Source organism: Pleurodeles waltl, chromosome 1_1 (assembly GCF_031143425.1).
Source record: "Pleurodeles waltl isolate 20211129_DDA chromosome 1_1, aPleWal1.hap1.20221129, whole genome shotgun sequence".
Classification (NCBI taxonomy): domain Eukaryota; kingdom Metazoa; phylum Chordata; class Amphibia; order Caudata; family Salamandridae; genus Pleurodeles; species Pleurodeles waltl.
In genome coordinates, this window is record NC_090436.1 from 874130857 (window position 1) to 874158564 (window position 27708).

A 27708-nucleotide genomic window follows, 5' to 3' on the forward strand; every position below is an offset into this window, starting at 1 on the left:
ATGGTTTTTGTTTCATTAGCACCCACAAGAATTGTTTTTGGTGCTTTCTCAGGTGTGCCATGATAGTCTCTGGCTTCTTGCAAGCATACACATGATTTTACAGGTATGACTATGTCATTATAGTGCAGCTTTTGAGCAACCATGGGGATACCTTGAGCAGATTCTCTGCTCAAGAATCATCTAAATCTACTCAAAAAGACATTTTTGAGTTGATTTTCTACTCCAACGGATCACTGACATTGTTTTTAGTGTGACAAGCATTTTTTATTTTTAACTTTTTTCCCCAACAGGAATGACGTGCCCCAGAGACTTCTTGTTCCTGTCCAAGAGGCTCACCCCCGTGCTTTGTCTGTCTCCCGGTCACTTTTCACTGGAGTTCGTGGCAGAAGAATCACTCTCTTTGTCTACTGAATATATACCTTTGAATTTAAGGACTATTTTTTATGATATCACACAAGTAAGTTAAAAAACCATTGTATAAGACTGATGTTTGTTTGACAGGGCATGCATCGGTAATTTTATACTTTTATTTGATTTTTACATTTCATTGTGGTGGGTGGCCTGGAGTTTGAGTAGGGGCCTAATTATTTATTTCCATGTCATTTTAACCTTTTGTAAAGAAAACATGTTGTAAAGTTCAGTACCATTTGTCCATGGTTGCTAAGTTTGCAATATTCATTTATTTCACTGTGTGGCCTAGTCTGTCAATGGGCCATCCAGCCAGTAGGCCCAGTATAGTCATCAGTGCATGAAATAACTGTTTCTGTTGTATATGTTTTTTCAAATATCTTTGAGGGCAGGGATGGCATTGGATTGAATAAAAAAATGTTGGCTATTGTTATATGTATATTATGACTATGATGAATAGTGCTTTATGTTACATGCACATTTTTGCATTTTTTACCTCCTCCTCCTTGCTTCCCAAAAGGTTCCCCATACTCCCATAGTACAGACATCACCAATTCATTTTCATTATTTATTTTTTGTTTTTTTAAATTTTATAATGTATTTTTATTTTACTTTTACATTTTAATTTCAATTTTTAATTTTAATTTTTTATTTTAATTTTACATTGCTTATTTAATTTTAAATTTTTGTAATTTTTGTAATTTCTTTGTGTTTTGTTTTGCGTTTTGCCTTGATCCATTCTCCCCCTGATTGCCATAGGCATACAGATGCACAATAGCATTAATTCATTTATTACATAGTGTACATTTTCCCCCGGACCACTTTGCCTGCTATTGGTGTAGACAAGCCTTCATTTTTTGAGGACTATTCCATTTAGCCAGCCATTCCCCAACTGCCACAAGTGTCTCCTTTAGAATAGATGCACATAAAGCAAAGAGCTATCTGTATCTTGAGGTTTCCTTATTCAAATTATGTTATGGTGATGTAGTTTGACTATAGAATGGTTGGACATGTTGTTAATTATTACATAGGTAACCAGCAGAATTAGATTATATTGTCTTTGTCTGTACTACTTCAAAATGCCACAATACCATGTTTCACTAAATGTTTTTCGTGCCTGTTTGCTTTTAGGTGCACAAGAGAACAGGCATCACCAACATTTCTGCCAAACAGAAGGCCTGTCCAAAACACATGACAACACAACTCAACGTAAGTCCTCCAATCTCTTCCACTTGTGCAGCTCAGTGCCATGCAAACTGACAGCTTTACGATGGCCCCAAAGAAAGGTACTGTCAAGAAAGTGGCCAATCAGAAGAAGCAGCTTTCCACCACTCGCATGTCGACCACAAAATTTTTCAAGAGATGTGTGCCTGCCAAACTGACCTCAGGGGAGGAACTTGGGAGCAGCACTGCCGCATCAATGGCACCAGCCCAACCTATGTCCATGTCTCTCAGCAAGGTAGCTACTGAATTCATAGTGACACCAATGAGCAGAGATGTTGAATTGGATTTGTCTCTTTCACAAAGTAGCACTCAATCATTTCTGAAAACTGAGCAAAGTAGACTGCAGCTGCAGCCAGCAGTTGTAGATCTTCCTGAATCTGGAGCAGGACAGGAGGTTGAGCTTCATGCCAAGCAAGAACCTCCTCTCTTAGAATCATTGGCTCCCAGATTTCCAGCAAGAAAAAGGAAGGGCACTTCACCATGTTCTCCAAGCACCCCTTCTGATGATGATGATCTGGACATGTATTGGACCCCAGCAGAGTCTGAGAGATGCTAGGAGAGGCAAGGGAAAAGAAAAGATCCTGAATGACCTACAATGATAGAAGGTGATGATGAGGAGGATGATAACGAGCCAGCCATTGTTATGGAAGCTGGCAAGGAAGAGTCCGTCGTTACCTCTCCTATTCAACCTGCTCAGAGGGATGTGGCACGGGTACCACCACCAGCTCCCATATTTGTAAAGCCCCAGCTGAGACCTGCTCCAACCTCTACCTCAGTAGAAGTATGCACTGCAGAGGTAATGAATGACACACCCACCTACCTCCAGTTTTTCATGCATTGGAACACTAATTAAGCACTCCTCCCCAGTTAGGAACTTTTTTTATGTTTAGCAAGCAGGAGGAGAACATTGCCATATGCCCCATTTACCATGCAAGTGTATAGCCTGGTTCACACTATGGTACTGGAAGACAAACAACTCATGAAAAAACATACAATCCAGTGGGAGGAGCACCTTAAAACATTGCTGAATGTGATGGGGTGGTGATGAAGGTGAGGAGAAACATCAGCTCTAATAACAGTGGGAGGTCATGAAGAGGAGGGTGACTTATGTAAAGCAGCCCTTTCCCCAGCAGTGCTCCAGCATCACCAGCCTCAGCGGCTTCAAAATGGCACAAGACAAGAGTCCGATGGAGACATCATGGCATACAATGACGGCGCCAAGACGCAGATTGAGTCTTCCACCCTATACTTCTCAGAAGTCACCTGCATCCCTGATTCCAGAAAAGAAGAAAATCCTGGCTGCTATTATGGGATTGTTTAGACAGGAGGGGACCTACATCTACAACTACCCAATGGCCAGTTTGTACAGTGCAAAGCTGGCTAAAATATTGGACCTCATCCCTTTTTCTTTTGGCGAAGGAGAGGAATTTATAGAATTAGTGGTGGCCATCTGCGGGAAATAGAACTTTCTAAGTTGAACCTATTTTAACAGGGTTGCTGTTCCAGTGCTCCATCATGATAGGCTGCTATTGGTTGGAGAAGCTTTGTAGCAAAATGCTGTTCACATTATCCAGGTGACGACAGACGTGGACCATTTGTCAAGCAACTGATTACATGTTTATCACTGCACACTGGATCTGTTTTGCAGGGGTTAGGCAAAAGTTATCTACAGGTTTCAATACTGAAGACACAGTCAAGGGCAATCAGTGGCATGTTCTCCAGAGAAAAATCCCACACAGCTTCAAACATCTTGGATGACTTTAACAGCAAGGTGTTTGAACGGCTGTGACCTAGAGGTCTGGACAATGGCAGTAAAATAGTCAAGGCCATGTCATGTGGTGGCTCTTTCAGGATACTGTTTTTGGCAGAATACATCAACTTGGTTGTGCAGGACGTTCTAAAAAAGAAGACATAGCAACATACTGAAACGTGCAGAAGAATCTGCACTCATTTCAGCCATTCTTTTAAAGCCCAGAAGCTGTTGCAGATTATTCATTGTGCTAATAGAATACCAGTTAAAGCTTTCATACAGGAGGTGCCTACTCATTGGAACCCAACCTGTTGCAACATCTGTTTGAGCAGTACAGACAGCTCAATGACTATGTCATTCAAAGAGGATGAGATGCTATGGAATAAGCGTGACCATTCATGTGGCTACATGGGACCTAGTCAAATGCATGACACAGATTCTACTCCGTTTTGGGGCTTTCAATAGGGAAGTTAGAAAAGATGACAGTGCAATAGGCCAACTCTCCCATTGCCTTTGTTGAGAGTCTAATCCTTTGCTTGGCTGTTACTGCAAGGTTGCAAAATGACATCATGTTGTCTAAAGTGCACATCTGTGCCACACTACTTAATCCACAGTACAAAAAAATTATAACCACTTTCATTCCTTTATCTGAAGAAGATATTTGAAAATACAAAATGTGGATTGTTGAGCAAGCCAGAGACCTGGAAGAACAGCAGCTGGAAATTACTAGAGTCCCACTCCCTGGCAGGAGTTCTAGGATGCCACCTTCAAATTCCAGAAAGAACAGTCTTGGCTCACAGAAGCAACAAGGACACTGGCAACAACAACAGGAACAGCAGAATTGACCCCAACATCTGCATATGCTTGGTTTCAAGCAACAGGTCTTAACTACAGTGCTGAGGCGAAGGCAAAAAAAAAAAAAAAGATTGAGCAAGTGGCTGCACCAATGACCATTGAGAGAACGTTCAGAAGTATCTGGATGACTATGTAGATAAGAAACCCTCTGGGGTATTGGTATGGGAAGATAGCCAGTGCTCAGCACACTTGCATTGAGGTATCTGTTTGTCTTGTAGCCATTGCGGCTGCTGAGTTTGTTTAGTGCAGCTTGAACAGTTGTCACAGTGAGAAGGGACAGTCTCTTGCCTCAAAACGTAGAAAGATTGACCGTGATCAAAATGAACCAATATTTCATACCACACGATTACACTGTTCCTGAAACAGCACAGGAGGAGGATGATTGGTCAGAATCAAGTGTGTTAGCTGACCAACTTCTGGACGAACCACCTGAGTTTAAGGATGAATTTCTGCTTCCGTGACTGATTTAGTGACCATAGTAGTTTTTACTTATTTATGGTTGAATTTCTTTGCTTGTCAAAAATAATTATATATCAGCACTAGGTAGTTATAGTTAGGACCAAGTTTCTATAGAAAGGTTTTTTTTTTTGTTTTGCTGATAACTTTGGTGCCAGTTGGTGAATCTTGACAAAACTTTCCAAGAAAATAGGACTCTTACTTGAGCTTCTGTCTGGAAAGATTCAGGGTGATCTGCCAGGGGGTGAGGGGGCGAGCAAAAGAGGGGGTTCCAAAACACTTTTCCCCATTCATTTTTCCATCTGGATTTGGAACATCGACAGTGCCGAAACTACTAAATGGAATTACACCAAATTTGGCAGAAAGGTAGGTCCTGGTCCATAAAGTTATCTTATTTGTTTTGATGTAAATTGATTCAGTAGTTTTTGAATAAACAGGAGAATAATTTAGTACATATAGGGACGCAGATCTGTTGCGACTCCACTGTGGAGCAACGCAAATCCATGAGCCACATGGAGGAGTGTGATTGACTGGTTGCAATCTTTTCGGAAAGCTGCAGTCGCCATTTTATGTACCAGCAACAGTTCTGGAGGATAGATTTATGGAAAATAACAAAAGGGGTCAGAGTATAGGTTATCTGTCCCCATAAATGGAATGAAAACGATGCTGACAAAATGCCTTTTTTTCCATGATCATGGAGTCGCAACTCCTTCGCAGAGCTCGATGCGGCACCCCATGTAGTGTTGCGACGGCATTGCGAACCCTGACATAAGAAAAAATATATATAAACACATTCTGTGACAGCCATTCAAACTCTCTCATCTAGTTAGTCACAGACATACTCTGATCATCATGCAGCCAATATTAGACCCACTCAGACTCTCAAGCACACACTCACAGACCCACTGACAATTATAGACATACTCACAGACCCACTCAGACACCCATCCACTTACAGACCCAGTGAGACCCTCCAAAACCCACTCAGACAGTTAAAATGTGAGCCTTACTATAACATCCCTGTAACCTTTGGTTTTTTAAGTGAATAGTGGAACATTATGTTTGTGTCTGATATATGCTGCCACACCATCCATTTTTAGTCACATGTATGGCCATATTTGAGTTGGACCAGTGTGTAGTGAAGTCTCCCCATCCCCATCAGGACACTGGAGACAATGCCTGCCTCCCTCACAAGCCTATCCTTTTTTTGCATCACCTAGAAGGGCTGCCCCAGATTTACAAGACTCCCAATGCTTAATTCTAGTAAGTTGCTTGCATCAAAGAGGAGATGCAATTGCATATACATAACACCGTGCTTGAATTGGAAAAGGTATCTACTAACTACTGCATCAATAAGGGATGATATATTTGTGAGTGATTGTGAGTGATGATTGCTGATTTATGTGATGTCAGAGTGAGGGAGAGTGTTCAACTAATTAGTAAACCTGATTTTGATGATTTGCAGTGTTTGGGTCCTGATGGGTTATCATTTTTACTGAAGGTTATTGGCTCATTCAAACTTAGAAAAATGTTTCTGCAGGGTCCACTCCTTTTTTATTTAAAAAACACAAATCTACAAATAAATACTCCAATTCTATTTCTTCAACAGCAGTGCACTACAAGGTCTATCTCACTAAGGACATGACTGAGACGGAGTTACTCAGTCAGGAGGAGGATGAAAGGACTCAGGGAGGTATTACACAGCCAGAAGAAGGAAGTTATCAACTTCAAAAGGTAAACCATGATGATGAGGGCTCTGAAGCCTAGTACACAGCTCTGTGGAATGGAGAGACGTGTGTTGATTTCGGAAATGCTGCTAAGTGTGTATGCTGCACTGCTGGCAAATATAAAACTCCTCTTGTTTTTGCTCTGCCTCTGAGTTTTCTTGGTACATGCCTCAGGAATCTTACTTTCCTTCTGTCTTTCTCTTTGACTCAACAATTCATTTTCTGCTTTACAATCCACAGGCCTTCTCCTCTCCTGCATGAACAAAAGGCAAAAGCTAAGCTAAACACTCCTGCTTACCTATTGGACCAGTTCAGCGGGGTACCCAAGAGTGACTGACATTTCAAGAAGAATGCAAACACACACACACCCAATTTGGTAAAACAGTATAATTTTTTCTTTTCTCAACCATATTTTTCAGAACTGGGTGGGTTCAATTCAGTCCTCCATAATTTGAAATTGTCAAACCTACCTGACAGAACATTTAGATATCTAATAACAACTTGGGTCTCTGGGGCAGAAAGACTGTTTGTAATGCTTTTAACTGAACAGTGTCATACTCAGTCCTTCATTCTCTTCAACAGATTGATGTTGTGCTGCTCATTGCCCTGATGAATATTGTTGATGTGTTGTGTAGTGTAGTGTTTTTCTTTGACACCTTTCCCCCAATTCCCGTTCCCCATCTATTTTTCAAACTCCTAATCCTCTTTGCCCAGGCTGTGTGATTTGAGATGTGGCTTAAGTAACACCCAATGGGTCACACACTTGGTGGGGCGGATGTGACTAAATGTGACACAAACTCACTGCAGGATCTTCTATTACCTGAGCAAAAGCACATACCAGCCCCACTTACCCAACCACATATAAAACGATAAAAAAACATAATTTAGTAACAACAACATCATCATTCAGACTTTTAATATGAGTAAATGCTTAACCTTGTCCACTTCAGGCTTTGAGTACATTTTTACTGACCTGAGGATTTCAGTCAATTCCATGCTCCCCATTGCTCAGCATAATTTACTATTGTTAGGGTTTGTTATAGTGTCTAGTATTCTTTGCTGTATCATGGTGGTAGAGGTCTGGTCTTACTCTTTCTAAATCTATTGTATAAATGTATAACTCACTAACTGTGTTTTTCTTTTAATTGATTTGCCTGTGATGGATAATCCTTTTGATTAATCCTACAGCTGGAGCTCACCTGGGTGGGACTGAGACCTCACTTGTGATACCTTTCCTGTAAGTGCACTAGCATTAAGAAGGCACCTTGAGAAACCGTCTGGTAAGGTGTTGGAAGATGGAGAAAGGTAGCAGCCATCACTTCATCTATTCAAGTACGAGAACTATGGAGTGAAATGAACTAGGCTAGTTAATAAGTAACTAACTTCTACTGCACATGAGATGAGTAACTGTACAGGCAATACAGGGAATGGCAACATCCACCCCCATTGGTCAATATCATTACAGAGGGTAGTGGGGCAAGTGTATCACTAACTATAACTAACCGGCATACACTTTGAGAAGCAGATTAAAAAGACAGGCTGCTCTAAAAGTTATCAGTGCTACATTAAAGTGAAACACAAAAGAAGTTCAGGGGTAAAGCATAATAGACATTTTTCCCTTTGATAAAAAAAGTCCAAAAGTAAACCAACCCTCTTCACCCACAAGAGGCCCACACCTCTCCCAAAAACATATCTCCCCAGTCAATGCCCATCATGTAAATGTCCATAAAGGTCTAAAACAAAGTCCAAAAGAACAAAATGGGCTGCCTAATTCCCACCCTCTCCACCTTCAACAAAACTCCCTCCCACCAAAATAAAAAATATAAAAAAGGGCTGAAAAGAGGGATTTCTCCAGGAGGGTCCACAGATCTTGAACCTGGGCCTGAAGGCATGCCATCCGGCCACCCAAGTGTGCCAGCTAAAGCAGCATGCAGTGATGTAGTAGCTGGTTGGAAGAGGGGCAGCAATTATTATATCACACCTCTGGGGTCAGGGTACCTTCACCCTGACCCCTCATGCCACTTTCAATTATAATTTCCACCCCCAGAGACCGTGTCCCAGGAAATAAAATGTGGGACGCAGTTTTTAGTTATGTTGCAGTCAGCCAATTATAGCACTTCTTTTTGCAAGCGCAATCATGAAAATACGCAGAATTTTGTAAAATGTTTGCAAAATAATCACAAAGTTGTTGCTACCAGAGATATACCACCTTAGATTTCTCAAAAAATACTGAACGGATTTACATCAAATAAGCAAAAGCATAATCTGCACACTGAAAGCTACCTTTCTGCCACTTTTGGTGTAATTCAATCCAGAAGTTTGGGCTGTAGCTGCATCTAAATATCCTATGGGAATTAACATGGGAAACACTTTTTTGACACCCCCTTTTTTGGCGGCCGCTTGATACATTGCCCCGAAACATTCCATGCACATCAAAAATCACTGCAACACTTTTTTTGGAAAATTTTGTAAATTTTCATCAAAAGGCGCCAAAGACATAGGCAAGTCAAAAAAAGCTTTTTCTATCAAAACATGGTCGTAGCTATAACTAACTAGTGGTGACCGTCACTAGGTAATAAATATTAGACATATATATATATATATATATATATATATATATATATATATATATATATATATACATATACACACACATATACATATATATCAAAACGGTCCATTCAAGTGGTGCTCTGTTTAAGCCGGTGCTCCAAGGAGGTTGGACCAACCCCGAACATAATTAATAAAACAAATGAATAGAACGCACTCCATAGCAGAATAATGCTGTTTATTACTTCATAAACAGTTTACGTGTTTCAACCATATAGGTCTTGTTCACGACTGTTAGTCCATCTTTAATGTTTGTAATATATACCACTTCCAAACCCCAATGCTTTCTGGATCTTGCAGTTGATCAATCATATTACAATAAAAACAAAACAATTAAAATAATTTTTGGGATAAAAAAACGTATATGCCCCATTTATTGACTAATTATACACACTTCTTATCACAAACATCTTGATATCTCAATGGAATTTTCAATTGGCATGTCAATTAACCAACCCTCAGTGAGATCTTTCATTAATTGTCTCTAACTCCATTAACGTTCAGCGAGATTTTCCATTAACATGTACATAAGTTCACCCTCAGTGGAATCTTTCATCCAATAACTGATTTATATTTCAATCCTTCTCGTTTTCAAAGAGCTGTAACTGACATCCTAAAGCATGACATACATACATAGTTTTATCTGGATCTAAACATCTATAATCTGTACCATTGGCCTACAGTGTAATTGCCAGATTATATATGTACATAAACTCCCTCGTTGAGGTTCAAACTCCATGGAAGTTTAGTTTTGAGTTTCATGATATATATTGACTCTTTCCTTCTTAGTGTCTGCAGTCTGTCTCCACCTCTGGGAGATACAGGTACTGTGTCCACCCCAAAGTATCACAAGATTTTCCATGTGGAATATGTCTATGTCCTACTGATGTGTCTGGCTACAGCAAATGTTGTATCCTTGTTTTCTATGGCTCTGATATGCTCAAGAATTCTCTTCTTTAATTGGCAAATGGTGCTCCCAATGTATCTTAGCCCACACTGACATTCAGTATATATACCACATGTGTCGTTTCACAAGTGATCTTTTCATTAATTATATTCTCATTACCATTTGCATCTTTATATGATCTTGTATTTGTGCCAATAGTGCAGGCCTTACACCGATGACACTTCCTAAAGCCTCTACTTATTCCTTGAAGCCAGGATTTGTGCTGTTTTTCCTCAAAATAACTATGTACCCATATATCTTTCGTGGATGGAGCCCTTCTATATACAATAGACACTGTAGGTTCTAATCTGCTCCTTATATCTGGATGTTCGCCTAGGACATGCCAATACTTTTGAACGATGTTTCTAATTGTACCAGTTTTTTAAATATATGTCAGAATAACTCTTGTTTCTGATGTCTGTGAATTATCTGTGGATGACCTATTTTGTTTATTCCAAACTAACATGTCACTCCAATTCACTTGTCTTGCTTTTTCTAAGCCTCTTCATACATTACCCTGTTTACATCATCTTGCTTTGAATCTATTCACCATCATTTCCCCATGCTTTTCAGATTCTGACTCAGTAGAACAATTTCTTCTCAACCTGAGAAACTCACCATATGGAATGTTCTTAACTACTTGATGGGATGGAAACTAGTTCTACGTAAGATGGAACTAGTGGAGGTTTCCTTTCTATACAAAGTTGTCTGTAACTGATTATTCTCTACATATAGGGTTACATCCAAAAAAAAAACTTTTGTTTTCTCAATCACATTTGTGAATTTTAAATCCAAAGAATTAGAATTCAACATGTCAAAAAATGTCTTACACTCATTAACAGTGCCCTTCTGAATAATGAAAAGATAATCTATGTATCTTGTACATAACACAACCTTGTTCATGTACTCATGATGATTTTCTCCCAACACTACTTCTTTCTCCCACCATCTCTTATTGAGCTTGCATAACTCGGAGAAAAGGCAATATCCCTGGCTGTGACACATTGTTGTTTATAGATTTGTCTATCAAAGAAGAAGACATTAATATTCAGACATAGGTTTATAATCTCCACCATCTTCGAGTGCCGGTATTCACCAACTTTCTACACCTTTAGAAAATATTCAATGGCATGTAAGCCTAGTTCATGTTTGATTGATGTATACAAAGCTATCACATCTGTGGTGACCAGATACTATTCTATAGAACAGTCATCCTTTTTGCCCTGGTCACCCCCAAACTTTCTGGACAGATACTGGTGGTTATTGACTCTTGGTTGTGCCCTAGGTACTGCTTACCAGTCCCAGGGCCAGTGCTCAAGTATAAGTGGATATGCAAATTAGGCTGATTAAAATTGGCAGTATCAACCTACGTATAAGTCCCTAGTATTTGGAAGGGCGTGTAGGTTTAGTGATCCCAGAATAGGTAGTGCACCCATAGGTGCACTGTTCAGGTGCCCAGTGCCATTTTAAAGGCAGGCCTACCTTGCTGGCTGTTTTTAAACTAAAGTTATAGGCAAATTCGACTTTGGAATTAAAAGTATTTTCAAAGTCTTAAACTATCTTATTTTTACATATACGTTACCCCCTAAGGTGTGCCCTATGTGCCCCTAGGGTTGGGCGCCGTGTAACTATAAGCAGGGACCTTATACTAATTGTTTTATAAGCCCTGGAGAGGTAAAATAGCCTAATTCATTTTTCCTTCACTGTAGTAAATGGCCTCCATAAGCTAAAATGGGGAGACTTTATTTTAATTAACAAAGACTCCCTAAGTGTCAGATACCTCAAGTTTGGTATTAAATTAATTGTTATAATAAATACCACAACTTACAATTGTTGGATTTAATATAACTAGTTTGGGTAAAGAGTTTTATATTCTACCTGAAAAGTTGCCAACTTCAGCTCTGTGGTGCCCTTCTCTGATTGGCCAGCCTCTGGCAGCCTGGCCAGGCTGCCTTGATGAGGTGTGAAGTAGCCTGTACTGAACACAAATAATGTGCTTGGGGGAGGAGAAGTACCTCAGCAGATGGGGAAGCAGGGAGGGGGAGGGCTGCCAAACTCGTCTTCAAAGGCAGGGAAGGACATTTGGAGCAACCCAGCACCTCCCTCACATCCTGCAACCCCAGACAATTATGTTATGTACCCTCTTGATTAGATTAGGAGAGGACAGGCGAGAGGTGTGTTTATGAATTTTAGCCACACCAGTGGGTGGGCTCAGCCAGATGTAACCTCCAAAAATTGTTTTCAGCCATGATGAATTTTAGCAGTATGTTGCTCCCTAGGATTGATTTTTGCAACACTTCCCAGGAAGTGGTCATCACTGGGGGAAGAACCTTGCATCTGATTGAAGAACAAGGACCCCCTCCTGTTATGACAGAGCTGTACCCACACCTCAGATCCCTACCAGATCCCTACAAGGAAGAACATCAGGAGATGAAGGACTGCCCTGCTGGACCCCTGGCCTGCACCTGGACACTGCACTCTGAAGGACTGCACCAACTACACATTTGGGCTCCACCACAAGAAGGACTTTGCCTGACTTCAACTGGCTCAAGGAGGGACTCCTGTTTGCTACAGTTGAAAAATTGCTAACCAGAGTCCCTTTTCTCAGATCCTGAAGAAACTGACCAGCTGACCACTGTCCAGTGACCGTTTTGTAGTTTGAGCCAGGTGCATTCTGGGGGTTGTTGCCCGCACCCTCAAGGAGCAACTCAGAGCTTCTGGAACCTTGGGGTGAGCTGTGGCCTCCAACAGAACCTTAAAAGACATTCGGGAAAAAGATCCAGATGTTTGGAGAAGACTGGAGAACTTTTTGGAAAAAGCTCCATAGAAGGACCGACCCGCCGCCGCACCTCTAGCTGGCTTACCTCAACCGCGACCCAGCCTGACTTGCAGGTTCGTCCGGCTGAAGAAAATCTCCAAAAAGGTGACTAGGTCCAAACGTAGAAAATTGACCGGGACTTCCAGAGCAGTGTATCCGAAGAGGGCTCCATGGACTTCGGATCAAGATTCATGTTAGGCCCAGTCGAATGATTTTCATCTCTAAAAATCATTTAAGTCCAAATGTAGAAATGTTCACGAGGGCCCCCATGGCGCGTGTCCAAGAAAGGGCTCTAGGGAGGTTGGATTGGCAACTTCGTCCCGCTGAAGAAAATCTTCAAAAAAACAACTAAGTCCGAAGGTAAACTTTTGACCAATGCCTCCTGCTTGCTGCAGTCGAGTGGGGCTCCATCGCAGTTAGCCTTAAATTTTGAGTTTGCACCAGTCGAGGTGCGACCATATAACCAGATTGTTGCTATTCATTTCTATGCGCTAAAAAACATTAATTCTTTAAAAATTCATATCTCCGGTTCCCTTTATCCGATTTATTTTGTTTTGGTGTCATTTTAAAGCTAAAACTATTTCCCAATATTTATAATTTGGTTTTGGATTTTTAAACTGTTTCCTGTGCTTTATTTAATTACTGTTTTGTGAAACTTGAATGCCTTACACTTTGTCTCCTAAATTAAGCCTTGTCACTGGTTACTATGCTACCATGGTTGGAGCTGGGATTAATTTTTTGAGACCTAGTGGGGGTTAGTGGCCGATTGTTGAGTGTAGTTATTTACCTGCCCTTACCAATAATCCACTTTCCAACATATTCCTTATGCCATATTATACCATTTATGATTTGAAGCAAGTCTCCAGTATCTCTGATCTATGAGCTCAGATTTTGCACCATAGGTGGTAAGTAATACACAATATGTCTAGCAATGTTTTCCAATTCCAAACCACATGCCGACACCATAGGTCTTCCTGGATGATTTCTGAGACTTATGAATCTTTGGTAAAAAGTAAACTGTTGATAAAAATAGATTGATCCACCCTCAAGAATGTTCATTCATCATCATGAATTAATAAATCAGTATGCCACTGCCTTAATTTACTGTCTATGCCTTGTTTTATTGACAATCTTAGATTATATGGTAATTTTATTTAGCTCTCAATGTCATTCAATTGCCTCATTGCTTTTGTAATATATGCTTCCTTGTCCAAAATCACCACATTACCACCTTTATCTGCAGGCTTTATAATGATGGTCAGGTTATCTCTTAATGTTTTCATTGCTTGTCTTTTCTCTTAAGATACATTTCTAAACCGACCGTTGTTTTCTACTTTCTTGACTTTTTCTAAATCTTCCATGACCAACGAATAAAATAAATCTACTTTGTTTCCTGTCGGTAGTATAGGACATAATTTGGACTCTGGTTTAAAATTGCTGTTTTTATGTCTACTAGTATCTAAATCACAATATTGTAGCAACTTGGTGACAAGAAGTGTATATAATTAATCAATACATGGGACATATAAGGTTCTTTTTATACAAAACATTTTTTTAATAGTTTTTTTTTATTGTAATATTATTAACTACAAGACCCAGAATGCATTGAGGTTTGGAAGTAGTATGTATTAAAAACATTGATGATGGACTAACAGTCGAGAACAAGACCTATATAGTAGAAACATGTAGACTGCTTATGAAGTAAAAAACAACATTATTTTACTACGGAGCGCTTCCCACTTGTTTGGTTATTAAAGTGATATGTGTGTGTGTATATATATATATATATATATATATATATATATAAATAAATAAATCACCAAAAGGCTGCATGTAGAATCGCGCGCTCTCACTGATGGTGCCAATGAATGAGTTAGCGACCAAAACTCCCATACATTTCTTCAACACAATAAATCATCGCACTCCAGGAAGTTCTTGTCTCAGCATTTAACTATTCCATAAGTCAGTGCTTCCACCACCCAACACGTTTCAACCTAAACAGGTCTTGATCACAGGTATAAGTGTGAGTGTATGTATGTATATATATATATATATATATATATATATATATATACATATATATATATATACACACACACACACACACACATATATATATATATATATATATATATACACACACACATATATATATATACACACATATCTTCCCTAAAAAAACAAAGGTTACAGGTTATAGTAAGGTTCTGAATTTACTGATACAAACCCATAAAAAGTCAACAGTTAAAGTTCTTTCAAGTAACAAAAACTCGCACCCTAAGGTACCTATAACTTGCACTGTGTGAATGGGTGCATAGTGGTCTGAGTGGGTGCGTGAGGGTCTGATTGGGGCTGTGAGTGGGTGCATGAGGGGCTGTGAGTGGGTGCATGAGGGTCTGTGAGAGAGTGCATGAGTGTCTGATTGGGTCTGTAAGTGGGTGCTTGAGTGTCTGCGTGGGCCTGTGAGTGGGTGTGTAAGTGTCTGAGTAGGTGTGTGAGTGGAAGAATTGATTGAAAGAGAGAGAGAAAGAAATAGAAAGGGCAGATATAGAGTTATATATATATATATATATATATATATATATATATATATATATATATATATATATATATCTATATATATATATATCCATATAGATATACATATAGAGATATATATAGATATATAGATATAGATATATAGATATATATATAGATATATATATATTACCTAGTGGCGGTTGCCACTAAGTAGTTATATTTAGGACCATGTTTCATAGAAAAAGCATTTTTTGACTTGCCTTTATCTTTGGCACCCTTTGACAAATCTTCACAAACATTTCCAAAAAAGTGCCCCTGTGATTCTTCTTGTGCATGGAAAGTTTCAGGGTGATCCATCAAGCAGTTGGCAGAGAAAAAAGGGGATAAAAAGAATAGCTTTTTCCACGTTAATTACCATAAGACCTTTAGACACGACTACAGCCTGAACCATTGGATAGAATTACACCAAATTTGGCAGAAGGCTAGCTTTCGGTATTCAGATTACGCTTTTGCTTATTTGGTGTAAAATCATTCAGTAGTTTTTTTATTTATTTTTTATTTTGAAGGAAATCCAAATTTGTATACCAGTGATTGCAAAGCATTTGCGAACAATGACAACCTTGTGCTGGGAAATGAACAGCTCTGATTGGCTGCCAACACTTCAAACTAGGAAGTGTTGTGAGCCATCCTGAGACTCTGCTTGAGCTGAGTACCACAAAAGGAGTGTTGAAAAAAGAAAAAAGCCCGGGGTAGAGTCACCCTGACCCCTGAGCTCTGGTGCTCAGAAGAGCATTTTTTTTTTTTTACATCACAAATTTGGGAGGGGAAACAAGCGTTAGTTCCCATGCTTTTTTTCCAACTCCTTAGCTGCTAAGGCATTTTTTGGTTATTTGGGGTAGTTCGCCCTTAGTCCCTCATAACCTTTTGCCCACATAGGCTATCTACGACAAATTTGTGTCCTTTTCTTCCAACGTCATGGAGATTCTAAACGTATGCAGAGTTTATGGGATACCCTAGAAGAAACCAAGAAATTAGCCAAAATATAGCTAAAATGTGGGTATTTTGGGAAAAATGGGGAAAAAAGTGCTTCAGATGAAGGTATCTGTTTTTTCTCTGCAAATGGGATCATCAAAGGGTTGTGGTGCTAAGGTTGTGGTCCCCAGCTTTCAGGAACAGGCAGACTTGAATCAGAACAGCAAAATTTTCAACACAGTTTTGGCATTTTACTGGGACATACCCATTTTTACTATTTGTTGTGCCTTCAGCCTGCTTCCAGTTAGTGACAGACATGTGTGTGAAACCAATAGTGGATTCCAGACAGCTAACCATTACTGAAAAGGAGGCAAACTTCTGAACTCAGCAAGGGGTCATTTGTGTAGATCCTTCAAGGTTTTCCTATAGAAAGTAACAGTTGAAATAAAAAAAAATATTGAAATAGAGTAGAAATAATCCAGCTATTTCTGTCTATGTTTTCTTCTGTAGCTTTTTCCAGCTATGGCAGATTTATGAAAGCAATATACTGTTACATCTGCTGGACCCTTCTGGTTGTGAATATATATAGGGCTTGTGGGTTCATCAAGAACCCAAGGAACCCAGAGCCCTATAAATGAGCTTCATTGTATACCGGGAATAAAGCAATTCATTTGGTGAAATATAAAGAGTGAAAAATCGGTATCAAGTAAACCTATGTATTGCCGAAATGGGCACAAGATATGGAGTTTATTTGCACATCTCTGAATTTGGAGGTGCCCATACTTGCATGTGAATTACAGGCTATTTCTCAAAATGACTTCTTTATCACACATTGTCTTACATTTGGAAAGCACAAATGTAGAGAAAGACAATTGGCAATAACACTTGTTCGATTATGTGTTTCTCCAAGTGTTCTGATAAAAATGGTACCTCACTTGTGTGGGTAGGCCTAGTGCTCGTGATAGGAAACACCCCAAAAAACAACATGAACATCTTACATTTTTCCGCTGAAAAATTACTTGTTTTAGGCAAAGAGCCTAGCTGTGGAGTTTGGGCTGTTGCTCAGCCACCACCTAGGGAAACCTAGCAAACCTATACATTTCTGAAAATGAGACACCCAGGGGAATCCAGAATGAGGTGACTTGTGGGGCTCTCACCAGGTTCTGCCACCCAGAATCTTTTGCTAAATTCAGATTTTGTCTAAAAACACAATTTCCCTCACATTTCAGTGCGGCAATGTTCTGGAATCTGAGGGGAGCCACAAACTTTCTTCCATCTAGCATTTCCCCAAGTCTCCTGATTAAAATGGTACCTCACTTATGTGGGTAGACCTAGTGCTCCCGCCCAAAACATAATGTGGACACAGCAAATTTTTCCACTGAAAACACTTATTTTTTGCAAAGTGACCAGTTGTAGATTTTGCCCTTAGATCAGCCGGCACCTAGGGAAACCTAGCAAACCTGTATATTTATGAAAATTAGACACCTAGGGAAATCCAGGGTGGGTGACTTGTGGGGCTCTCACCAGATTCTGTCACTCAGAATCCTATGCAAATCTCAAAATTTTGCTAAAAAACACTTTTTGGGGAGCCACAAATGTCCTTCCACCCAGCATTCCCTCAAGTGTCCCAATTAAAATTGTACCTCAATTTTGTGGGTCAGCTTAGTGCCTGTGACAGGAAACACCCCAAAACGCAACATGGACACATGACAGATTTCCACTGGAAACGGAAGCGTTTTTCGCAAAGTACCGAGCTGTTGATTTTGGGCTGTAACTCAGCTGACACCTAGGGAAATCTAGCAAACCTGTACATTTTTTAAAATGAGACACCTAGAGGAATCTAGGATGGAGTAACTTATGGGGCTTTTACCAGGTTCCTGTCACCCAGAATCCTTTGCAAACCTCAAAATGTGGCTAAAAAATACTTTTTTTTTCACTGTTCGGTGATGGAAAGTACTGAATTCTGAGGGGAGCCAGAACTTTCCTTTCACCCAGCATTCCCCCAAGTCTCTCAATAAAATTGGTACCTCATTTGTGTGGGTAGGCCAAGTGCCCCTAACAGAAAAGGTCCCAAAATGTGTTGTGGCGATAATGGTAACAAAGGTGAATGTATTAATTACTCATGGGATCAGGAAACATTTAGGGAAACCTATCAAACCCAGACATTTCTGAAAAGTAGACATCAAGAAAGTCGAGAGACATGTTGTTTGTGAGGATTCTTCAAAGTATTTTTCCCCAGAATGCCCTGCGAAGGTAAAACATTGAATAAAAACACTATTTTTCCTTGCATTTCTGTGACGTAAACTAGCGCAATATGCAGGGATCTACAAACTTCTTACCACCCATCATTCCCCAACTTATCTAGATAACAATGCTACTCCACTGGTGTGCCAGGGCCTAGTGCCGGTGACAGGAGTGGACAACACAAGGGTCAATGATAGTCCTAGCAAGAGGGCTAATGTTCACCCCTGGGTGATCCATTCATGGCACTAGGCCAGGAAAACTCTTGGTGGTAGGAATTTTGTGGATCCCTGCACATTCCTGTAGTTTACATGACAGAAATGCAAGGAAAAATAGTGTTTTTATTTAACATTTCATCTTTGCAGGGTATTCTGCATAAGAAAACTTAAGGGAATTCATACAAGCCACACCTCCGTGAACTCCCCGGGTGTCTAGTTTTCAGAAATGTCTGGGTTTGGTAGACTTCTCTATGTCGCCGCCGAGCCCAGGACCAAAAAAGCAGGTGCTGGTCTTACAAAGCCAAATTCTTTTGTTATAAATAATTTTGATGTCTCTACAATAAGTTTTGGGCCATTCCCGGTCGCGGCCACTTCCCCACCCACACAAATGAGGCAACGTTTTGCTCCAGAGACTTAGGGAAATGCTGGGTGGTAAGAAATTTGTGGCTGCCTGCAGATTCTAGGACTTTCCATCACAGAAATGCACACAAAATGTGTTTTTGAAGTTAAGTTTGTGATTTGCAGGGGAATCTGGGTGAAGAAAAACTGGTGAGATCCACACAAGTCCTGCATCCTTGGGCTCCCCTGGTCCTAGTATATTAAAGTTAATCCACCACTCACAGTGGTAGGTTTTAGCAGCTCCAGAAATTCTGGTTTCAAAGCATAAATACTTAACAAGATATCTGAATATTGAAACCAAGCCTTCTGAAGGTGATCTAAAAACCTCCTCCTGGCACAAACCGCTTTATGGTCCATTCACACACCATTCATGCACAACACACAGCACTTTCATACCGCCAGCCATGGGGCCAATCCAACCGATCATTGCACTCACATCAACTTACCACATCCAGACAAAGGTCAATCACATTCATATGCCACAGGACGGATAAAGTGTGACTACATTTTATCACCTGTCAAGCAACCTCCTCCTTCTTCCTGAACATTACCAAATGCATGCATAAGGAACCTTTACTAATGGCTCCTATGAGAGCCACATGAAGCTCGGGAAGACATGTCTCTCATGCGCATTTAGCACTCTCACTGTGCTGAATCCAACTCAATACAGTTTTTGGATGCAAGCTGGGTGTATCTGAAAATTCCCTGTGAGGCCCATTCCTCGAACTCAGTGAGCATATCCACCTTTGAAAATAAGGCAGACATGCTGGGGAATCTTACATGAAATTCCCCAAAGAGAACGTCATAAACTATGAAGAAGGGTAGTGTTTGGCACACAAGGTAGTCCGTGAGAACGAAGCATATGTCCCAGCTACCATTATGTGCAGTGCTGTGACTGTAATGCTCTTATCATACAGCAAATCAAACATCTACTAAGTTTTGACGGAGGATCAACATGGCAAATAGGTCAAACACTGTCCAATACATGTCAAAGTAATTCAGTTAGTGAGGGGCACCAAATGGTTTGAATTCATAAGTGTAGATGGTATGTATCTGTACTACCTTTATCATCTGCCTTCTACCTATGCAATATCCCTGGGAAAGCATAACTACAGTACACTTTTCTTACCCATTCATGTCTCTGTCCTGATCGGAGTTCTGACTAATCCTGTATAATTGCCAAGTGAACCTATACTAATGCCTTCCATCCCTAGCTAATGGGAGCTCAAAAAAACATGTCTTTCATGTGCCATCAGTGCACTTACTGTGCTAAATCCAACTCCTTCCAGTTTGTGAATGCAAGTTGGGGGTGTCCGAGCATGTCTTGCAAGGCCTATTCCTTAAATAGAGCGAGCATATCTACCACTGAAGCTAAGGCAGACATGATGGTGAATACTACCTAAGGTCTATAAAGTAAAAATCCAAACAAATATCCTGTGAGACTCATTCACCAAAACTTCTACTTTTGCTTCGAAAGTAAAGCTACAAATTGAGTTTGCACACTTTCAAATAAGTAGAAATGTTGGTGAATATGTCCCATAGGGAATTTGTTTGACTTTTTACTCTTAGTCTGGTTCTTGTTGGCAATCAGTGTGATACTTGTGTAGCGTACATAAGTTCCCCAACAAGCACTTCAAAATTCAGTCACACCTTCAACATTTTGCCACACAGGGTACTCTGTGACAGTGTGGCATATGTTATGTCCACAAGTATGTTTAGTGTGGGGACTATAATGCATATTAATCATTGAATAGACCACCTACCACGATCTGACAGTGAAAAAAGGTGTTGAACCGGTCATAAGAAAGTCTATGATTTCCTGAAGTAGATGAACTAAAATTCTGTGACTGCTTGCCTAATACAGTAGTGCTAATGAACGTTAGGTATCCATGCACAGCCATTGAAACATTTACCCAATTCCAGCTCCACCTCACTCAATTTCCCAGATGGTGTGCTTATGATACAAGATAAAGCAAGTAGGAAAACACAGGGCTTGCTGAGATGGGCACTGTGGGGACAGTAAACACAAATTCACTGCCTCTCTCCTTGCTTCGAGCACACTATACATTGATAAAATGGTCAATCATTTTAGCATGTTTAAGGAATGCGATTATCAAAGTGTCACTCCTGTAGCCTTGCCACTTCCTCCAGAATATATGAACTGAAGGCTGCTGCTTCTGTAGCAGCAGTGAGGCTTTCAATCACAGACAACTGAAAGTCAAGGAAAGACATGAGTCTTGCTGTGGTTGTCTCACAATAAACAACATACTTATTGTATGTTGCCATCTGAATCAGGTGGGTAGCAGTTTCTAGTACCAAGTGCAAGTTTTACGACTCACATTATATGGTTGAAGAACAGGTTGTGGCTGTTTTGAAAAGTTGGGTCCATCATTTTCTATATAGGGGCTCAGTCTTAGGGCTCAAAAGTTGAGATATGAAATTGAATGAAGGGGTCAGGATAGAGATATCTTGACCTATTGGGTTTGGTAAAGGGATCTGTAAGGAACCACCTCATGGAGACAAATTTGCAAAAAATATTTTTTGCATGAGCAAGGATCCCTAGATCCAGAGCGGTGCTCTGCGTGGCCCCTGTGTAAATTCACAATTGATCCTCGGATCCAGAGCCCAACCAAAAGAAAAAACACATAACCACTCACTCACACCCCCACATGACCACTCTCATACTAACTCACATATCCATACACCCACTCACACACCCACAGAGCCACTCACACACCCACTCAGCCACTCACACATCCTCACAGAGCTACATAGCCAGTGCCACACCCATTCATACTCCCATTCACACACTCAGACACCTAGTCACAGACCCACAAAATGACTCATACATCCACTCACTGACCCATACAGTCACTCACACACCTGATATATTAAATGTGTTGGTGTTTTAATTTAGTGTTTTTGTTTAAGAATGGAGCTGCTGATCCATCATGGATCCAAAATGTGTCACTGTTTTATGCTGAATGTGTGCTCTTGGTTGGGGATCAATGATGGATCCGCAGATCCAAGTTAGAAATAAAAAAAATAAAAAATGTAAAGAAATTGAACTAGTGTTAAGAAAAAGGGTTGGCTCTGAAAAAAAGCCTTTGTGTTTATGAATTGTAGATGAATATTGCACATAGAAGTCTTTCAAGTTAGTTGAGGAACCCCCGTTGCCTCTGTCTGTGAAATGGGCTCAGTCTTTTCGATATATTCTGTCCATATCGAAGCATAGGTTGTTGTGGTATATAGAACCTATGTTATGGTCGCGAAGGAATTCATAAAGATTTATTGACATATTTCCTAGATTTCTGTATCTATGGACAAAATTTGGTTGACCACTGCCACTTCTGTTTTTGGCAAATGTTGGAGAACACCCAGGGAGTATGTGGGAAAAGTGTCATTAATTTACCAAAGGTATCCTTTCTTAAGATTTCCAGCCCTACCCCAGTAATTATGCCTAGGTCATTGCCATCACAGTACAAAATCATGAGATTTGGATGTTGGCAATCCTCAATGCTCAGTTTGGAGCTAGTATGCTGCTAAGAGCAAGTCTTGTGACCTTCTGACCTAGTGCTAACAGAGTGTGTTCCGAACATAATTACTATGGAAATGGAGATACAAGAGTGTGGGAGCAAGGGAACAAAAAAGACTGCAGTGTGAAACTAAAAAGCAAAGTGGTGTGCAAAAATTGCTCAGTAAGAAGTGAATGGCTTGCTTTTTTGAATTTTTTTAAATAAGTAAACTATAAATGGAAAGGACTGACAGAATGTTGTTAAATGCTTGTAAGGGCTTCTGGGCGAGTCTGTGGATCTGCTGTGAATTTATATGGGGGGGCCGCGCAGAGCACTGCAGCGGATCTACCCAAAAAGCGCTTCTAAATTGGGCTTCTTTTAAAGGAAACTTAGAAAGGGTTCAAAATAGTGACCATTTAGAAGTGGTATAACACAAAGGATGAAAGGAAGCCTGTGATTTGCTACGTAGAGCAGTATCAGTGAGAGCAGAGTGGGAAGGGTAGCCGTTATTGGTACTTTTGTAATGAGAGTGGAAGAACATTGCTATATTTATGACTTGAGATTTGCACTAAGAGATATTAAATGATATTAAGAGAAGAGTTGGCGAACAGAGAAGAGATTTTGCGGTATGTGAATTAGGCTGCACTATAAAAAAAGCTATATGGAAAAAATATAACTGCATAAAAGCTGTAAGCAAATGTGTAGCTTCTATACAGAACAGAAAAAGGCAAAATAGAAGACAGGTTAGATGAGGACATTAAGTAAAAACATAGTGACAGGCAAAGGAGAAAGTGGAAGTGATATACTGAAAATATAGGGCCTGATTTAGATTTCAGCAGATGGGTTACTCCACCACAACGGGGATACATATCCCCGCCACCAAAATATAAATCCCATAGGAAATAATGGGATTTACATTTTGGGGGATGGGATATCCACGACCATTGCGATGGTGTAACCTGTCACCCTAATACTAAATCAGGCTCATGGTTATTTTATTAAGGAAGTATAAATGAATGTGTTTGAAATTAGATGTGGGTGCTTGTTTATATTACACAATTTAATAGTATGTAATTTATGCCCACTCACACAGGCACGCACATACCTGGGGAAACTCCCACAAAAGTACTTATGTACTCACTGCTTATTTAGAGAAAGATTGACCGATATACTCAGAAACACACCAATAAGAGCATTTATACATCCATTTACTCACCTATATATTCACTCACATAGTCATTCACAATTCAGTTAACTCTATATGCTATAGATTTATTTGTAAAAGCAGCACTCAGAGTTAGGCAAACACACACCTGTACATGTATACAACCAGTTATACACTATCACCTACACATATAGCCATCATACCTATTTACAAAACCTAACAGCCACTTACACATCCAGTCAGACACCGACAGAGGCAATTTCACATAAACTCACACAGCCACATGCAGTTATGTATGGACCACTGACAAAGACAGTTGGACACAGTTAGATACCAAACACTAACACAGCCAGTTAGCAATCCATGGAGCCACTTATATATCCATTGACATACTGATACACTCACTAACAGCCATTCAGGTACCCACACAGCTACTTACAATTCCAGTGATACATCCACATAGGTAGTGATGTACTCTCTCACGTTTGCAATCAACCACTTACAGACCAAGTAACCCACACAGGCACTCATATACCCATTTATATACCGGTAATGAGACTCTTACACAGCGTGACACACTGACAAAACTACTTATGTAGGTATTTACTCGCTTATGGTATGTAATCTAACAGTATATAATATAAAGTTGAATATATTCAGCATTCAGCTATCTATTTGCCTTGAAAGAGGAACATTTACAATGCTGAGAAAGGATAAGAGGAGAAAAAAAAGAACAAACAGTACTATTTGCATAAAAGTGAGATTAAAAGGACATGATGGAGAGAATGTACTGGACAAAAGTTGCTGGTAAGAAAACAAAGGAGTTTTTAAAGCAGTATGTGAAAAAAGGTGTTGAACCGGTCATAAGAAAGTCTATGATTTCCTGAAGTAGGTGAACTAAAATTCTGTGACTGCTTGCCTAATACAATAGTGCTAATGAACGTTAGGTATCCGTGCACAGCCATTGAAACATTTACCCAATTCCAGCTCCACCTCACTCAATTTCCCAGATGGTGTGCTTATGATACAAGATAAAGCAAGTAGGAAAACACAGGGCTTGCTGAGATGGGCACTGTGGGGACAGTAAACACAAATTCACTGCCTCTCTCCTTGCTTCGAGCACACTATACATCGATAAAATGGTCAATCATTTTAGCATGTTTAAGGAATGCGATTATCAAAGTGTCACTCCTGTAGCCTTGCCATTTCCTCCAGAATATATGAACTGAAGGCTGCTGCTTCTGTAGCAGCAGTGAGGCTTTCAATCACAGACAACTGAAAGTCAAGGAAAGACATGAGTCTTGCTGTGGTTGTCTGACAATAAACAACATACTTATTGTATGTTGCCATCTGGATCAGGTGGGTAGCAGTTTCTAGTACCAAGTGCAAGTTTTACGACTCACATTATATGGTTGAAGAACAGGTTGTGGCTGTTTTGAAAAGTTGGGTCCATCATTTTCTATATAGGGGCTCAGTCTTAGGGCTCAAAGGTTGAGATATGAAATTGAATGAAGGGGTCAGGATAGAGATATCTTGACCTATTGGGTTTGGTAAAGGGATCTGTAAGGAACCACCTCATGGAGACAAATTTGCAAAAAATATTTTTTGCATGAGCAAGGATCCCTAGATCCAGAGCGGTGCTCTGCGTGGCCCCTGTGTAAATTCACAATTGATCCTCGGATCCAGAGCCCAACCAAAAGAAAAAACACATAACCACTCACTCACACCCCCACATGACCACTCTCATACTAACTCACATATCCATACACCCACTCACACACCCACAGAGCCACTCACACACCCACTCAGCCACTCACACATCCTCACAGAGCTACATAGCCAGTGCCACACCCATTCATACTCCCATTCACACACTCAGACACCTAGTCACAGACCCACAAAATGACTCATACATCCACTCACTGACCCATACAGTCACTCACACACCTGATATATTAAATGTGTTGGTGTTTTAATTTAGTGTTTTTGTTTAAGAATGGAGCTGCTGATCCATCATGGATCCAAAATGTGTCACTGTTTTATGCTGAATGTGTGCTCTTGGTTGGGGATCAATGATGGATCCGCGGATCCAAGTTAGAAATAAAAAAAATAAAAAATGTAAAGAAATTGAACTAGTGTTAAGAAAAAGGGTTGGCTCTGAAAAAAAGCCTTTGTGTTTATGAATTGTAGATGAATATTGCACATAGAAGTCTTTTAAGTTAGTTGAGGAACCCCTGTTGCCTCTGTCTGTGAAATGGGCTCAGTCTTTTCGATATATTCTGTCCATATCGAAGCATGGGTTGTTGTGGTATATAGAACCTATGTTATGGTCGCGAAGGAATTCATAAAGATTTATTGACATATTTCCTAGATTTCTGTATCTATGGACAAAATTTGGTTGACCACTGCCACTTCTGTTTTTGGCAAATGTTGGAGAACACCCAGGGAGTATGTGGGAAAAGTGTCATTAATTTACCAAAGGTATCCTTTCTTAAGATTTCCAGCCCTACCCCAGTAATTATGCCGAGGTCATTGCCACCACAGTACAAAATCATGAGATTTGGATCTTGGCAATCCTCAATGCTCAGTTTGGAGCTAGTATGCTGCTAAGAGCAAGTCTTGTGACCTTCTGACCTAGTGCTAACAGAGTGTGTTCCGAACATAATTACTATGGAAATGGAGATACAAGAGTGTGGGAGCAAGGGAACAAAAAAGACTGCAGTGTGAAACTAAAAAGCAAAGTGGTGTGCAAAAATTGCTCAGTAAGAAGTGAATGGCTTGCTTTTTTGAATTTTTTTAAATAAGTAAACTATAAATGGAAAGGACTGACAGAATGTTGTTAAATGCTTGTAAGGGCTTCTGGGCGAGTCTGTGGATCTGCTGTGAATTTATATGGGGGGGCCGCACAGAGCACTGCAGCGGATCTACCCAAAAAGCGCTTCTAAATTGGGCTTCTTTTAAAGGAAACTTAGAAAGGGTTCAAAATAGTGACCATTTAGAAGTGGTATAACACAAAGGATGAAAGGAAGCCTGTGATTTGCTACGTAGAGCAGTATCAGTGAGAGCAGAGTGGGAAGGGTAGCCATTATTGGTACTTTTGTAATGAGAGTGGAAGAACATTGCTATATTTATGACTTGAGATTTGCACTAAGAGATATTAAATGATATTAAGAGAAGAGTTGGCGAACAGAGAAGAGATTTTGCGGTATGTGAATTAGGCTGCACTATAAAAAAAGCTATATGGAAAAAATATAACTGCATAAAAGCTGTAAGCAAATGTGTAGCTTCTATACAGAACAGAAAAAGGCAAAATAGAAGACAGGTTAGATGAGGACATTAAGTAAAAACATAGTGACAGGCAAAGGAGAAAGTGGAAGTGATATACTGAAAATATAGGGCCTGATTTAGATTTCAGCAGATGGGTTACTCCACCACAACGGGGATACATATCCCCGCCACCAAAATATAAATCCCATAGGAAATAATGGGATTTACATTTTGGGGGATGGGATATCCACGACCATTGCGATGGTGTAACCTGTCACCCTAATACTAAATCAGGCTCATGGTTATTTTATTAAGGAAGTATAAATGAATGTGTTTGAAATTAGATGTGGGTGCTTGTTTATATTACACAATTTAATAGTATGTAATTTATGCCCACTCACACAGGCACGCACATACCTGGGGAAACTCCCACAAAAGTACTTATGTACTCACTGCTTATTTAGAGAAAGATTGACCGATATACTCAGAAACACACCAATAAGAGCATTTATACATCCATTTACTCACCTATATATTCACTCACACAGTCATTCACAAATCTATAGAGGCACTGTCACACACACTCATACACCCATATACAGTTATCTCTATATGCT